Source organism: Trichosurus vulpecula, chromosome 4 (assembly GCF_011100635.1).
Source record: "Trichosurus vulpecula isolate mTriVul1 chromosome 4, mTriVul1.pri, whole genome shotgun sequence".
Taxonomy (NCBI): domain Eukaryota; kingdom Metazoa; phylum Chordata; class Mammalia; order Diprotodontia; family Phalangeridae; genus Trichosurus; species Trichosurus vulpecula.
Window position 1 is genome coordinate 308,446,148 of NC_050576.1, and position 18,336 is coordinate 308,464,483.

Here is an 18,336-nt window from a genome sequence, read left to right on the forward strand (position 1 = left end):
ATGGGGTATGTTCACTCTCTCAAAGATAAGCCCCAAACTCTTTCCTGTGTATAGTACTTTCTATTATCTGTCATTAATTACTTTCCCATTTTGTATCCATTCCTGCCCTTGTCCTTATTCCAGGCTGTCTTACCTCTGTCCCTTACTTTCTCTCTGTGACTAACAATAACAATTGGCTATGATAACTATTGGATGGAAGAGAATAACCATCATTGGCAATAGTTTCTAAGATTCCTTGCTAGAAGTAGATTTTTTCGCATTTTCTTTTTATGTCTAATTAACCTGCCACTACAGCTCTTTTGGCTTGTTTTTGTTTTCATTAAAAAAAGACAAAAAAGCAGCAACAAGCCCAACACCAACTACAAGAAAAACTCCAACAAAATTCCGAGTCCCAACTGTATTGAACTCAAAGGCATCTATAAAATAATTCTCCCTATGTGTTAGGGTAGTGGAGGTCAAGGGGAAGGTTACAGAAAAATCCAGCTGGGACAGCTGGAGGCATCTGCTTTTTCCTGTAGCCTCTTCAGAACTGGATCTAAAACCAGAGGATTTAATGATGGTGTTGGAGGGAAGAAGGCAGTACAGGATTTTCCTGCCAAGGTGCCAATGAGGTACTTGTGTCTCTTCCCCATCTGTTTCTCTAACCAACACGCTCCCATTTGCTTATAGATAAATAGGCAGTAGGTGACCAAATGCTGCACGAGCTACCTGATGTTCCTAATTACAACAACTGTTTAGAGCCAATTATCTCCCCCAAACCAAAACATCTTCTTGTACTGTTCCAAATGGAGGCTGTTTTTTCTGGGGCAGGCACACACTGAGCACTCTAGTTCTGTTCAGCTTTTAGAGGGCTCCATTTTTGGCATAGTTTTTAAAGGCCCATTTGCTGCCTACCTCCCCTTTTAGTTTTACGTGGCAATGTGATTTTTCTGCGTAAGACATTCAGCACCTTCTCTTTAACTTACAATCTTAGAGTCTGCCTGGGCCACTGATTTGCCAGACATAGGACTTGAATCCAGGTTTCTGTTACTCCAGGGTCATATCCACTACCTCTATATATGTCATACTGCCTTGCTTCAATATTAATACTAGTTTTGGAAATGTTATAGTTTCTAAGACTCAGCAAAAACATGGAGCATGTGTGTGTGTGTGTGTGTGTGTGTGTGTGTGTGTGTGTGTGTCTGTGAAAAGAATAATAGACCTAGAGCAGGAAGTGATCTTAGATATAATTAGTCCAATACTTTTATCTTGGTGATGAGAAAAAATAGGTGCAAAGAGGTTAAGTGACTCACCCAGGGTGAGAGAGAATTTCTCTCTCTCTTCTCTCTGTCTCTTCTCTCTTTCCTCTCCTCTCTCCTTCTCTTTCTCCTCTGTTTCTTTGTCTGTCCTCTGACTCTGTTTCTCTCTGTATCTCTGGGCAAGTCATTTCAGTCTTCTCCACTATAAAATAGGGATAGTAACAGCATGTATTTCATAGGGTTGTTTTGAGGAATAAATTGGATAAATTTGTAAGATGTTTAACACAGTGCCTGGCACATAATAGGCATTTAATAAATGCTCATCCCTTTCTCTTCATCTATTTGCCTATCTCTGTCTATCATTATCCCTGTGTATATGCACTTAGTTATACCTGTGATTGTATCAATGATGGTGTTCTCTCCCATCACACTTAGCTCCCTCTATCCCATTCCTTATTATTCTGGGTGATTTAAAGGATCTTAGCACTTCAAGTAGGAAGGCACATTATAAATCATTTAGACCAACCCCCACATCATACAGAAGAAACTAAGGCCACAGAGATAAGACAATCTGCCCCCAAACCCTTAGGTAAGCATTTTCAGGGCCAGATTTTGAACTAAGGTCTCACGACTCAAAATCTTATTTTCTTTCTTTCCCATGTATTCCTGTAATTCTCTATGGGAGACACATTGAGCATATTAGATATCATATTTTAGTTCTTTCTTATCTTAAGGGTGTCATTATATCAGTCTATCTATCTATTGTCTATCCTTCTTGTTATTCAACTGGCTCACCTGCTTTTCCAGTTAAATGTCCTTAAACATCTCCTTTATACCCTGTAACATTCTAGGATCATAGATTTATAGTCAGAATGAAGCTTAGAAATAATTTAATTTCACTTTCTCATTTTGCCTATGAGGAAATTGAGATCTAGAAAGGTGAAATTATTTGCTCATGGTTACATAGGTAATAAACAGGTCTCCAAATTCAATATTCTTTCCACTGTACTATGTTCTCCACACCTCTTTCACATAAGACATGGTTTGTAATTTCCTACAAAGTACTTATACCCACCCTGAACCTTCCATTCTCCTTGGGGAGCATAGTGCCTGGCACATACTAAGTACTTAATAAATGATTGTTGACTAACTGGTTCCCTGGGGTTGCTTGCAATTTTAATTCTTCTGAAACCATGGTGTTTCATGAATTACAGCCATATATACCATCACTGGGAGAATATTGGCCCTGCTATTGATTTTGTGGCTTAAAGCAGCTTAGGACTATTGAAAACATTTTGAAATTCTTAAAAATGATCTGGCCCTTTCTCTTCTTCCTACCTCAGATCTTGACTGAGCTTTTACACACACACACACACACACACACACACACACACACACACACCCAGCAATTCAATGGCTTGCCTGTCTAGTTTCATGACAAAAATTGGGAAATATGCATTTTCATCCTTTTTGTTTTTCTGGTATTGCTTAGCAGATCAATTTTTTGAATTATTATGGATTTTACTGAGGAAATAAGTTTTTTGGGCACTTGATGCAGTTAATAAAATGTCATCTGTGAATGGGATATTCAGAGAAACTTGCTATGGATACTAATTTTTTTTTGTTTCATCTCTGTACAAGACCCACTAAGATCCTGACAAATATCTTTCATATGTTTCCCTGTTTAATACTTCACTGAATTTAAACATTTGACAGACTGTTGAGTAGAATTATCATCTCGGAATCCATTATAGATAAGAAAGGAGAAATTGGGGATACCCTGACATGCATCATATAGATAATCAAATCACAGAATTTTAGAACCAAAAGGGACCCCAATGGCTATCTCATCCACCCCATTCCAAAAAAGGTATGCCTGATATTATTTGATTCTCCATTTCCTGTCTATGTTTGGTTACCTTCAATGAAAGGGAACCTACCATATCTTAAGAAATGACTCGAAATTTTTACTAAGAGATAGAGAAAAGGGAAAGGAAATTCAGTTGCCGAAACGATGTGAACGCAGAATCTCTATTCTTCCTAGAGAATAGTTACCAAGTGGAAGAATATTCATGCATTTGACAAAATCGCACATATAATCTTTATGGATAAATTTGAGAGAAGTAAAAAAAAAAATCTGCAGTGTTTCTGAATTATTTGTCAAGCTCAACACATCATTTACCCTGGTCTTGAACCTCTTCAGCCTGAGATTTTACCTCTCACTAGTCCCCTCAGGTTTTGTTTTGATTTTGTTTTTGAAACTGCTTCTGCTTTAGAGACTATGTTTTGTACCCCTAGATGTTCAGCTCCACAACCTATATTCTGCTTACTGAATGATAATTCCTTACATATGCGGGAACACACCAGTGGTAATAGTGGTTTCCCTTCCACTAATGGTCACCAAAATAGGAAGGCTTCTGTTACTGCCATTGAATGTACTCAGTTACCATCCACTGGATTACAGAATTGGGTGGGGGGAGGAGCTTAGTTCAATCCCCTTATTTTAAAGAGGAGAAAATAAGTCATGAGATGTGACTTGCTTGAGATCACTGAGATAGTAAGCAGAAGAGGCAGAATTCAAACCCAGGTCTGCCATTGTGGGTTCCAACCCGGCTTTTTGATAAGGGGTGGAATGATGTGCAGGTTTTTTTTTTCAGGGGGGCGGTACCTACATCTAAATCTGATCTTAATTCCTATGTAATAGTCATTCATGAAATGCATGGATTGGCTATTGTGTGTGTGTATGTGTGTGTGTGTGTGTGTGTGCGCGCGCGCGCGTGCGCGTGTGTGCATGCGTGTGTGTGTCTAAGTTTCTAAAGACCCTAGGAATTTCATTTCTTCCTAACTCTGGAAGAGATGAAGTATTCACAGGATAAGAACTAGAGGGTAAAGTTCATGATTTAGGAATAAAGGCTGATACTATAAGCAATTTGGGAGAGCAAGGAATAATTTACTTATCAGATTTATGGAAAAGAAAAGAATTTATGACCCAACAAGAGATAGAGAGCATTACAAAATGCAAAATGGATAATTTTGATTATGTTAAATTGAAATGTTTTGTACAAAAAAAGCCAATGCAACAAAAATTAGGAAGGAAGCAGAAAATTGGGAGAAAATCTCTGAGAAAGGCCTCATTTCTAAAATATACAATTTTTATATATCTCTTGAGAGAGTTACAGAGAATTGAAGAGAATGAAAAGAGGAAGTAGGAGGGCAGCGCTAGCCCACCAAGCAACAACCACAGATGGAGGAGGCTGTCTAGGGACTTGACTCTAGGCCTTGTAGCAACAAGTCTTGTCCCTTATCTAGTCTTCTTTGGCTTAGCACTGGGCTCATTGAGAGAACTAAGTAAGCAGGGAATGAAAGGATTACTCAGAGAAGCCATTGGATCAATGGTGAACAATCTTTCTGTTTTCCTCTTTTAGTTTTATTGCTCCTTACAAATGTTTAGCATTGTTTAGCAGTAAGTGTTTATTGAATCTTTTATATTTGCCTTCTGGTTGTTTGTATATTAATGATCATCCTAAATAAAAATAAGGTAATTTTTATTGTGTTCTGAATTAAACTCTTTGCCATTTGAGTATAGATAGGGAGGAAGAATGAATAATTGGCTGTCAGATTGAACCAGCTGGAGAGACCACCTTCCTGGCTTGGCAATCAATAGATTGCCTAAGAGTTCAGAGAGTTTTCTAATGAATTTTGTTAATAATCTGTATTTTAAGCTTTTTAAAATTTGCAGACAGAAGGAGCCATATGGAAATGGGACCTTTTCCCTAGATTAAAAACCCTCACAAACTAATTTCATTATTTCTCAGCAGATAGGTTGCTTTTAATAAGAAGGTTTGGGGGCTTTCTCTATTCTAACCATGGGGAAAAGTAGATACAAACGCACACATACACACACACACACACACACATATATGTTTATATACACTCCTATATACTCATACATACATTCAAATAGAAACACATATTTATGTACATGTACATATTTATGTCTGCATATATATAATACACGTTACATATATATATATATGACTCTATATCTACATCTATGCCTATATCTATATCTAGATATAGCTATATCTACAGCTACATGGATAGAGATGTGTGGTGTATATGTGTGTTTCCCAATGCAACCTCTTTTCTTTCTTTCCTGGCTCCTGAACAAGATATGAAATTCCCAGGATGAGTTTTTGATTTCTGATAGAGGTTATCCTTTGTCTCTGCAGTAGTGTGTTTGTTTCTGGCACTGATGGCATTATTTTTCCAAAAACTTTGAACTTGCCTTGACCTGAATTCCCATGATCTAGTTAAAGGTCAATTCCAGGGTGATTCAGAGGTATGGACTAGTCGTAAGTTCCATCATCAGTATGATGTCAATGTGGAAGTAAGGACCAAGAACAAGATGAGTTTGGACCTTGTCAAAGAGTTGGCCTTGTCAAAAATTAATCCCTTTGGGGGAAATTTCATGCTTTGTTCACATGACACAAAATGGAAGAGGAGTTCCTTGTGAGGCACACTCATTACATATAGCAATTTCTTGTTCTAAAGTGTTTACATCCCTTAACTCGTATGATCTTTGGAACAATCCAGTAAAAAATAAAAAGTACAAATATTTCACCTCTGTTTCATAGAAGATCTAACTGAATTTCTGATTAAATTGCTTGCCTAAGATTGTGGTTAGTAACTAATGGAGCTACTTCTTAACCCCTTACGATCTGCCTTCTGACCCTATCATTCCACTGAAACTGCTATCTCTAAAGTTACTAATGATCTCTTTGTTGGCAAATGTACTGGCTTTTACTGAGCCTCATTCTCTGTGACCTCTCTGCAGCTTTTGACACTGTTGATCAGTCTCTCCTCCTTGATAGGGACACAACTTTCACCTGGTTCTGTTCCTGCCTGACCTACCTATTCCTGCCTCCTTCTCTGTTTCCTTTGTTGGCTCCTTATCCAGATAACACCCTTTTAACTATAGGTGTCCCTCGAGGCTCCTTCCTGGGCCCTCTTCTCTCTACGATGTTTCACTTGGTAACCTCATCAGCTCCCATGGATTTAATTGTCATCTTTGCTGATGATTCTTAGATCTGCCTTTCCTGCCCCATCTCTCTGCTAACTTCCAGTCTTGCATCTCCAACTGCCTTTCAGACATCTTGGAGTGGATGTCCAATAGACATCTTAAATTCAATATGTCCTAAACAGAACTCATTATCTTTCCCTTTAAATCCTTCCACCTCCGGCCTTTCCTGTTATTGTTGAGGGCAATACCATCTTCCCTGTCTCAGGCTCACAAACCTAGGAGTCATCCTTGATTCCTCACTATCTCTCACCACCCATATCTGAGCTCCTACCAAGGCCTGCTGATTTCATCTTTACATCTTTCAAATATGCCAATTTTTCTCTTCTGACACTGCTATCACTCTAGTACAAGCCCTCATTGCTTCATGCCTTTATTATTGCAATAGTAAGCTGGGCAGTCTGCTTCACTCAAGCCTCTCCCCACTCCAGTCCATCCTCCATTCAACCACTAAAGTGATTTTCTTTAAGCACAAATCTGATCATGTCATTCCCCCTCTCCTCCCTCAATAAACTACAGTGGCACTCCTTGCCTCCAAACCCCAAATGCTCTGTTTAGCATTGAAAGCCTTTCATAACCTAGCCCTTTCCAGTCTCCTTACACCTTACTCCCCAATGCATACTCAGATCCAGTGACACTGGACTTCTGGTTGTCCCTCGAACAAGATACTCCATCTCTTGGCTCCAGGCATCTTTCTCTGGTTGTCCCCCATGCCTGGAACATTCTCCTTCCTCTGTTCTGACTATTGACCTCCCGGGCTTCCTTTAACTCCCACCTAAAATCCTTCTTTCTAAAGGAAGCCTTCCCCAGTCCCTCTTAATTCCAGTGCCTTCCCTCTTTTAATTATTTCCTATTTATGCTGTATATAGCTTACTTTGTGTATATTTGTTTGCACATTGTCCGCCTCATTAGATTGTAAACTCCTTGAGAGTGGGGATTGTCTTTTGCTTCTTTATGTCCCCAGCACTTAGCACAGTGCCTGGAACATAGTAGATGCTTAAGAAATGTTCATTGATTTTAGTTAGTGAATAGCAGAGCTGGGATATAAACACAGATCTTCTCAATATATATGTGTATATACACACGCATACATACATATATAATGTGTGTATGTATATATATGTTTATTCTATCATCCTACCTCAATGCATTGACTTGTATAATGATCAACTCCTTGAAATGCAAAACACTTACAAACATGATAATACTATCTGTCCCAAGAAGTCTATTATCTAGATTTGTCATAATTTGACATAGGAAAATTAGGTGAATCATTTGTGAACTACCAGATTAATAAGACTTTTCACCAATGGTACCAGGAATCAAATTTCCTGAAAATATTCTAATTTGGGGATCAAAATTTTTATAGAAACTTTTCAGCTTGTAAAATATACCCGTTTAGGATATTTCTGGTTACTGGAAGAAAAAAGCACACCACCCTCTTACTCCAGAACCCCTGTGGACCTATGTTTCCTGCATTTGAAAGGCTCAGACAGATAGATCTGAGACTTCATGCTGAGGTGAATGTATAGGTGGAAATCAATACAGTGAGTATGTACTGAATCTGCGGAAACTTTAGGAGCCAAGGGAATCTGTCTACGGAGGAGTCAGGAATCACTATCAGAGAGCCATATCTGCTATAGAGGCAAAGAGAAATCTCAATGACTTACAAGAAGTAGGATTCAGAGATAATCAGGCTTCCTCCAGGGTTTGGTCATTCCAAACTACGCCCTGTGACTGTTTTCAATTGTCAATGCTATTTATGCAGTACCATATGTCCATAAATTCCCTTTTGAGGCTTCAGGGTTTAGACAGATTTTCCTTCAACCTTTGAGTGTAGACTATTCAAAACTGTTATGACTCCTTTGTGATTTAAGTGATTGTTCTCAAGTTATTTATAATTTACCTCGTTTCCCCAAAGCGAGAGTAAACCCCTCCAGGGGAGTCTTATCCTTTATTTCTCTGTGATCTTCTCTGTTCATTGCCCTTGTACAATACTGTGCACATAGTATGTTATTAAATGAATGGAATATTCTTTTTCTTGGGAAGGTCAATTAGGCTGATCATTAAATATCCACTTTACTACAAAGATTTATTCCTGGAAAGTTGCACCTAAGTTAAATGGTCGTCAATCAGTTACTCCTTTACCTCTGTGGTTAAAAATTTCATTATTTTGAGATATCCTATGGTGAATGATTTTATAACATAACAATTTTTCTTACAAAGCAATCATTCTCTTTCTTTTTCAGAGGGACAATTCATTTTTTTGGATTCAAGTAGGATATTGGACTTTGTTGTTCAGTCATTTCTAATTGTATCTGCCTCTTCATGACCCCATTTGGGATTTTCTTGGCAAAGATACTGGAGCACTTTACCATTTTCTTCTCCAGCTCACTTTACAGATGAGGAAACTGAGGCAAACAAGGTTGAATTACTTGCCCAGGGTCATCCAGCTAATAAGTGTCTGTGGCCAGATTTGAACTCAGGCAGATGAGTCCTTCTGACTCCAGGCCTGGCACTTTCTCCACTCTGCCACTTTGCTGCCCTGAAGATATTGGACTGGATGACCTCTAAGATCTCTTCTCATGGTAACATTCTTAGATTTTAATTGTGAAATTTAATTTTTCAGTTTTCTAAGGAGAAATATATGTGCATATGTGTACATATATATACATACACATGTATATATGTGTATATGTGTGTGTGTGTGTGTGTGTGTGTGTGTGTGTGTATACTGACCTTTCTCTTAAGTAACTAGCACAGGACTTCTTTTAATTAATGATAAAGAACAGGGCCTTTGGTAAGAAGGTTTACATGTATATAAGAATAAGAATATAACAATGACAACATATATCTCCATTATTTTGTGTTTTAGGAATTGATTCCAGAGCTTACTCTCACAGCCACTGCATGATGTAAGAGTCAAACGATGTCTAACCAGGCCAAATGAAGGGGGGAATTGAGTTATTTACCTGGATATCATGTCCAAACATTTGTGACTAAGAGGAAAACAGTAGACTGATGAATGTCAATGATCAATATTGATTATTTTAATCAATTTAATTGAATAATTGTTCACATTTTATCTTTGTGTCTTACTATAACCACAGTTACTTTTCATACATGTTACCAGGAAGAGAAGAATCTTATGGTCAATTATGGATTCTAAGGAAAAGAGATATGGCCTGTGGAGTAAATCTGTCTCTGTGCAATTTGTTGATATAAAAACAATGCTATAGTAAAAAGATACAGCAAGCAGAAATGACTTGTCAGATCCTCCACCACCTAAGTCAAGGTCCTGAGAAAAGGCTCATCCCATGTAACCTTCAGGGGATAATCCAGAGCTGCATACTGGCTCTGAGAGGGCCTTTAGATGTTACAGCTGATGCTACTATATATCCAGGATGAGACAAAGGGAGCTAGTAGTGTTTCTAAATGCACTACCATGAAATAAGGGAGTTATTTGGTTACCGAAAATCAACTTCTCAAATATGAGATATTGGGAGGCATCAATCAATTGGTCAAAAAGCATTTATTAAGCATTTATTTTATGTCAGCCATTGTATTAAAAAAGGAGGAAAAACATGGTTCCTACCCGAAAGGAGCTGATGTTCTAATGGAGGAGACAACATGAAAACAAATGCATAGGTGCAAGATATATATCTATCATCTCTCTGTCTTTCTCTCTCTTGTGTAAATGGACTGTGTGTTCCTATAATTGTGCAATTTCAGAGTTAAGGAAATATCATTGGGAGTTGGGGTGAGAGGCCTCTTGAAGAAGATGAGATTTGAGTTGAATCTTGAAAGAAACCAGGGAAACCAAAGTCAGAGGAAAATAGGAAGAGCATTTCAGATCAGAGGGACAGATAGTGAAAAGGCAATGATTTAGGAGATGGAGTGTCACCTGTACAAGGAACAGCAAGAAGACCAGTATTTCTAGATCATAGATTATTTGGAGGAGAATAAAGTATAAACAAGACCGAAGTAGGAGGAGGTCAGGTTGTAAAGGGCTTTAAAAGCCAAAAGATTTTATATTTGGTCCTAGAAGTAAAAGTAAAGTAAAAATATATCCACTGGGATATATTGAGGAGTGACAAGGTAAGTTCCAAGTTTTAGGAAAATCATGGGCAGCTGAATGAAAGTTGGATTGGAGTGGAGAGAGATTTGAGACAGATACCAATCAGAAGAGTATTTCAATAGTCCTGGTGTGAGGTGATAAGAGTTGGCACCAGAGTGGTTACTGTATGAGTAGAGAGCTATAAAGGCAGAAATAATAAGATTTGGCAAGATACTTGATATGTGTGTTTATTATTTAAGTACAAAAAATCAATTCCATGTGTATAAAATAGGGTGGTTACACAGCAGCTGTTTTGAAAATGATCTGGGGATTTGGATAATATGATAAAGGAAAATGATAAATGTTGAAGGGGATGTGGGAAAACTGTGACACTAATGCATTGTTGGTAGAGTTGTGGACTGATCCAACTATTCTGGAAAGCAATTGGAACTATGCTCAAAGGACTATAAAACTGTGCATGCCCTTTGATACAGCAGCACCACTGCTAGATCTGTATCCCAAAGAGATCAAAAGAAAGGAAAATGACCTATTTGTAAAAAAAAAAAATATTTATAGCAGCTCTTTTTGTTGTGACTAAGAATTGGAAATTGAGGGGATGTCCATCAGTTGGGGAATGGCTGAACAAGTTGTAGTGTATGGAGGTAATGAACTACTATTGTGATATAAGAAATGGCAAACTGGATGATTTCAGAAAAACCTTGAAAGACTTATGTGAACTGATGCAAATTGAAGTGAGCAGAACCAGGAGACCATTGTCCCCAGTAAGCAATATTGTATGACGAAGAATTGTGAATGACTTAGCTATTCTTAGTGATACAATGATCCAAGAGACTCCAAAAGGACTCATGATGAAGCATGCCATCCACCTCCACAGAAAGAACTGATATGGCCTGCATACAGACTGAAGTTCTCTCTCTCTGTCTCTGTCTTTCTCTTTTCCTCCCTCCCTCCCTCCCCTCTCTTCCTCCCTCCCTTCTCTCTCTCCCTCCCCCTTCCTGTTTCAAAAATTTGGCTGCTGTGGGGGTGAAAGACCAACACAAGCCCAACAACAAGAATGCTTCCAGCACAGGTTCTTTTGATCTGCTTTACTAAGGAAAGCAACATTAAGGAGTTAACAATCTTATTTCAATCCAACATACAAATATCTTTCACTTAGTTCAGGGGAAAAAGCCAGTACCCTGAACTTCAAAACAAATACAAACAAATTACAAACATACATTATAAACAGACCAAATACAATTCATAGTTACCAAGAAACCATCAACATGTGGGTGAGCCAGGAGGCTCTTAGAGCGGCTGCCCAGAGTCCCGTGCCAACACTCCTCCAGTAATGAGAGCCTCAAGCAAATAGCTCTGTTCTCTCTTTTTATACAGTTTTTGGACATCATCAGATGTCATCCGAGTGACCAGAACTTAGGCTCCTACTATTGGCTCTGGTATTAGCAACTCCCCTTAGGGCCCTGGGGGCTTCCCACCTCTCTCAAACTAGGGAACTAGTTTGCTAACCAGCCTGGGGCTTTGCACCTAGTAGTAAAAGGGTATGGGCCTGGGGTTTAGCACCTAGTAAGACTCAATCAAAGAGACTTAATTAATTTATTATTCTAAAATAGTAAGAAAGTCCCACCTTAGTTACCAATGCACTTCCCTCCCTACCTTCCTCCCTTCCCCTCTCCCTCTCTCCCCCATCCCTTCATTCCTTCTTTCCCTCTTTCCTTTCATCCCTCCCTCTCTCCCTTCCCCCCACTCCTTCCCTTCCTTGCTTCCTTCCTTCCTTCATCTTCTTGTACAAAATGACTAATATGGAAATGTTTTACATTATCGCACATACATCACCTATATTGGATTACTTACCATCTCAGGGAGGGGGGGAGGGGAGGAAAAGAGGGATAGAATTTGGAAGTCAAAACTTTTTAAAAATGTTAATGTTTTGACATGTAATTGGGGAAAAATAAAATATTATTTTTAATAAGAAAAGAAAATGATCTGGGTGTGTTAGTGGCCTGCAAGTTCAGTGTGAGTGAATAGTGTGATGTAGTAGCCAAAAAACGATTTCATTCACAGACTGCATAGCTGCAGGAATAGGGAATCAATAATCCCATTGTACCCTATTCTCATCAAACCTCATCTAGAGGACTGTGTTAAATTCTGGTTGCCATAATTCAAGTTATACCATAGTTTGAGAAGGACATTGGTAAGCTGAAGTGTGTCTGGAAGAGGGAAGCCAGCATGGTGCAGGACTTTGAGTTTATGTCATGTGAGGATCAGTTGAAGGAACTGAACATGTTTAGACTAGAGGACCAAAGACTTAGCTCTCTGAAAATATTTGATGGGATGCTATGTGTGTGGTGGGGTGGGGACTAGGTTTGCTCTATTTGGACTGGAGGGGAGAACCAGGCACAATGAGTGGAAGTTTCAAAGAAGCCAATTTAGACTTTAAGGCAGAGGGAAAAAAACCTCAACAAATTTCTTACCAATTAGAGCTATTCAAAAATGAAATGGGCTGCCTCCAGAGGTGGTGGGTTCCCTCTCTTTGGAGGTCATCAATCAGAGGTTAGATGACCACTAAACACCTACATTATAGCGGGGCCTTTTGTGTATGGCTGGACCAGATAATAATAATAGTTAGCATTTACTTCACACTTTAAGGTTTGCAACGTGCTTTACAAATATCATCTCATTTTCTCCTCATAACAACTCTAGGAGGAAAGTACTATTACTGTCCCCATTTTACAGGTGAAGAAACTAAGGTTAAAGTGACTTACCTGGGGTCACACAGATCACACATCCTGAAGCAGGATTTGAACTCAATTCTTCCTAACACCAGGTCCAATGCTATCTCTGCTGATGCCAGCTAGCTGCCTCTGGATGTTTCCTGAAGTCTTTTCCAACTTTCAAATTCTGTGATTCTGCACTTCCCACATATAGATGAAACATTGGCCACAGGTAAGTTCAGTAAGAAGGTATGCTTGGGATGGGACAATATATTTGGTCCTTTGTTGCCACACTGTATGAATATGCTAGAGTAGTGGATATAGATACAGGGTCTGGAATTATCTTCCAGAGTTTAAATCTTGCCTCAGACACTTACAAGCTGAGTGACCCTGGGCAAGTCACTTAACCCTGTTTGCCTCGGTTGCTCACCTGTAAAAATAAGCTGCAGAAGGAAATGGCAAATCACTTCAGTATTTTTGCCAAGAAAACCCCAAATGGGGTCCCAAAAAGTTGGACATGACTGGAAAACGATCAAAGAATAACAAAATAAATACAGCAGAGTCTTTGTCTCCCTCGCCCAATGTTATTTTCTGGGTTCACAAGTGCTTGCCAAGGTTGATAAGCTAGAATCTCAGAACACTGCTCTGCCAGAGATTCAGGCCTTTTCCTGTCTCAGAAAGACTTCATCATAACAGAATTAATCTTGTTCTTCTTGGCACCAGCGGGCAGAACAGAGGTAAATGGGTAGGAGTTACAGAGAGCGATTTTGGCTAGCTGAAAAACAAACTTCAAATAATTAGAATTATCTAAACATAGACTGGGATGCTGAGGGTAGTGTACCCTCAGCCTCCCTGGATTTATTCAAGCAAAGGCTATATAATTATTGGTTATATACACTGTAGAGAGGATTCTTGTTCAGATATGAGTTTGATTAGATGGCTTCTCAGGTCTGTGATTCTTTGATTTAGTGAATTTAGCATCTCATAAGACTGACCTCAGCTTATGTAGTTCTAGAAAACTCAAGTGCAGCACACAACATGGCTATGGATACCTCATGGCTTTCTAGGCCACTTTCCCAGAGATTGGCTTCTCATAGAAGATACATAGTAACATATCATAGTGGGAATTCCTCAGGGAAATCCTATAATGTGACCATTCTCTTCCCGCAATTCCAGAGGGCTACAGTGGTGCAAATCCCTTCCCAGGGCTAATGAAAAGGTTATAAGGCTTTGTAGTAACTGCCAATTTACTGATACTCTATCTCCGATAATGATGATGACAATGATAGACAATATTTATATCATGTTTTATGACTCACAAAGTACATTACAGATGTGATCTCGCTTAATTTTTACAACTCTGGGAGGCAGGTGCTATTATTTTTTTATTTTGAATAATATTTTATTTTTTCTAATTGCATGTAAAAACTGCTTTTAATGTTCTTTTAAAAATTTTTGAGTTCCAAATTCTTCCCCCCTCTTCCCCCTTCTTGAGATAGCAAGAAATTTTATATAGGTTATACATGTGCAATCATGTGAAACATGCTTCCTTCCATATTAAGTCATGTTTTGAAAGAAAAGACCAACTCCTCCCCCCGCCAAAAGTGGAAAAACAGTATGCTTCTATTTGTATTCAGACAGTATCAGTTCTTTCTCTGGAGGTGGATAGTAGCCTTCATCATGAGTCTTTTGGGATTGTCTTGGATCATTGTATTGCTGAGAATAGCTAAGTCATTTACAGTACTTCATTGTATAATATTGCTGTTACTAGGAACAGTGATCTCCCGGTTCTGCTCACTTCACTTTGTATCAGTTCACGTAAGTCTTTCCGAAAACATCCTGTTCATCATTGCTTATAGTTACAGTAGTATTCCATCATAGGCATCACCTCAATTTCCAATTCTTTGCCACTACAATAAAGCTGCTATAAATATTTTTGTACAAATAGGTTGTTTACCTTTTTAAAAAAATCTTTTGTGGTTAGAGCCTATTGTTACCACCATTTTACAGAGGGAGAAACTGAGACTTAGAGACTTGCCTAGGGTCCATAGCTAATAATTGTCTGAAAGAGGATTTTAACTCTGGAATTGTTATTTCTAAGTCTATCTCTGTATCCAGTCTGCTACCTTGCTATGCAAAACCCCATGTGGGTACCTAAGGGAGGGTATCACCGAAATTCAGCAGTGGGTAGTCTGAGGTCTTCTATGTAAAGGTGGATAACTCTCTAAAGAGTCCTTGTGGAAGGACTATTACCCAGAGTCCCAACAGCTTACAGTGAAGTCAAGGCTGTGGAAAATAGGGTTGTGGCCAAGTTAGACAGAATAGTACAGTGCCCTGAGTGCAAGATTTGAGGTCATAATGGCCAGGCTTGAATTCCAGATTCCTTGGACAAATTACTTACTTTCACTAACTTTGATAGACCTGGCTCTTCTCATTAATGCAAAGTTCAAAGACAGCTCCAAAAGACTCATATTGGAAAAAGCTGGGCACATCCAGAGAAAGAATTATGGAGTCGTAATGCAGACAGAGGCAAATTATTTGCTCTCTTTTTTCCCTTCTTTTTTGGTTTCGTTTCTTCTTTCTCATGATTCATTCCATTGGGTATAATTCTTCTTTACAACTTGACTATTATGTTAATAAGTTTAATGGGAAGGTATATGTAGAACCTATATTGGGTTATATGCTGTCTTAGGGGAGAGGGGGGAGGAGAGGGAGGGAGAGAAAATTTGGAACTCAGAAGCTTGTGGAACCAAGTGTTATAAACTAAAAATAAAAAAATAAATTAAAAAAAGAAAAACAAATCAACAAACAAACAAACAAATTACTACCTTTCTCTGGGCCCCTGTTTCTTCCTCTTTAAAAAAATGTAGATGATCATTAAGATATCTTCTAATTCTAAAACTATCATCCTATTTTCTGTCAGAGTTCTTCAAGGAATTTTACAAGGTCTTTAGCAATGACCTTCTCTGGTGAACACATGTAGTATACTCACTCAATATTTTAACAGTGAAGAAAGCCAAAATAAATGTTATGGTGAAAACCCAAACTCTGACTAATAACCTTAACTTAATCTTCACATTTGCCGGAGAAATATGGGTGATTTAATGAATAACAGAATGCATTTGCTCATTAGCTCTAATTAAAGAAGTTACATCCCTCTCCTTGAAAGTCTAGTAATTGCTGTTCTTTAGTTGTCCAGATTCATCAGAGAAAAATTGCAAATTTCAGGCTTTTTTCTAAGATTTGTTTTGAGGGGGATAATGTTACATCTCACCAGCTCACCATGACCTTGGCAGGAATTTAGCCTTTAACCTGTATGGTAGATTTGGAGTGGGAGGATCTGGAGTTCAAATCTTGGCTATCACACTTTACTACTTGTGCAACTTGGGGCAAGTCACTTGAATTCAGCGGTGTTCAGTTCCTCATCTGTGAAATGGGGAGGTTAGACCAAGGTCCCTTCCAGCTTTATATCAATCATCCTCAATTTACAATGAATGGGCTTCCAAAAGTATGGTGGTTTTTCAATACTGCATGGCTCCTCTGGTAGTGCAGTTACCCATAACAAGGTGGCATTCCCTTTCACATGTGTGCACCCAGCTAACGGAGGTCCTGTCAGTGGAACCCTATAAAGCCCACTGGGGCAGTGGGTATATGTGTGCATACATATCTTTCCATGTACATCTGAGTCACTATTTTGGAAAAAAAAGGTACTCAGAACATACTAAAAGACAGATATCATCGTCATCATCATCATCATCATCACTGATATTTATCTAGTATCTACTAGATCATCATCACTGATATTTATCTAGTATCTACTATGTGCCAAGCACTGTGCTAAGCACCTCACCTTTTTTTCAAATATTATCTCATTTGATCCTTATAACCCTAGGAGACAGGTGCTATTTTGTCCCTATTTTACTGATGAGGAAATTGAGGTAAACTTAAGTGATTTGCCCAGGGTTACAAAGCTGGTAAGTGTCTAAGTTCAGATTTGAACTTTCTGACACCAGCATGAGTTTCTCCTGACTTAAGTTGACAAGCATTTATTTACTAAATACTCACTAATATGCCAGATACTATACTATATCCTGGAGATACAAAGAAAAGCAAAAACATATACCCAGATATGGTCAAAATGGGTGCATGATTTAGACATAAAGGGTGACATCATAAGCAAATTAGAAGAGCAAGGAATAGTTTGCCTGTCAGATCTATGGGGAAGGGAAGAATTCATGACCAAACAAGAGAGCATAATGAAATATAAAATAGATAATTTTGATTGTATTAAAGTAAAAAGCTTTTGTATAAATAAAACCAATGCAACCAAGATTAGGAGGAAAGCAGAAAGCTGGTAAACAATCTTTGCAGCAAATGTCTTTGATAAAGGCCTCATTTCTCAAATATGTAGAGAACTGAGTCAAGTTTATAAGACTACAAGATATTCCCCAATTGATAAATGGTCAAAGGATATGGACAGTCAATTTTCAGATGAAGAAATCAAAGCTACCTACAGGCATATGAAACAATGCTCTAAATCACTGTTGGTTAGAGAAATGCAAATTAAAACAAATCTGAGGTACCACATCATACTTATCAGATTGGCTAATATGACAAAAAAAGAAAATGATAAATGCTGAAGAAGATGTAGAAAAATTCAGACACTGGTGCATTGTTGGTGGAGTTGTGAACTGATCCAACCATTCTGGGGAGCAATTTGGAACTATGCCCAAGAACAACCAAACTGTGCATACCCTTTGATTCAGCAATACCATTATTAGGTCTATATCCCAAAGAGATCATAAAAAAGGGAAAAGGACCTATGTGTACAAAAGTATTTAGCAGCTCTTTTCATGGTGGCAAAATATTAGAAATTGGGGAGATGCCCATCAATTGGGGGATGGCTGAACAAGATCTGGCATATGAATGTAATGGAATACTATTGTGCAATAAGAAATGGTAAACAGTCAGATTTTAGAAAAACCTGGAAAGACTTGTACAAACTGATGCAAAGTGAAGTGAGCAGAACCAGGAAAACATTGTACATAGTATCAGTAACATCATGTGATGATCAACTAAGAATGACTCAGCTCTTCTCAGCAACACAAGTACAAAAGAATCATGAAGGAAAATGCTATCCACATCCAGATAAAGAACTGATGGGTTCTGAATGCAGATTGAAACATATTTTTTTTTACTTCATTCTTTTTCATGGTTTCTTTCCCTTTG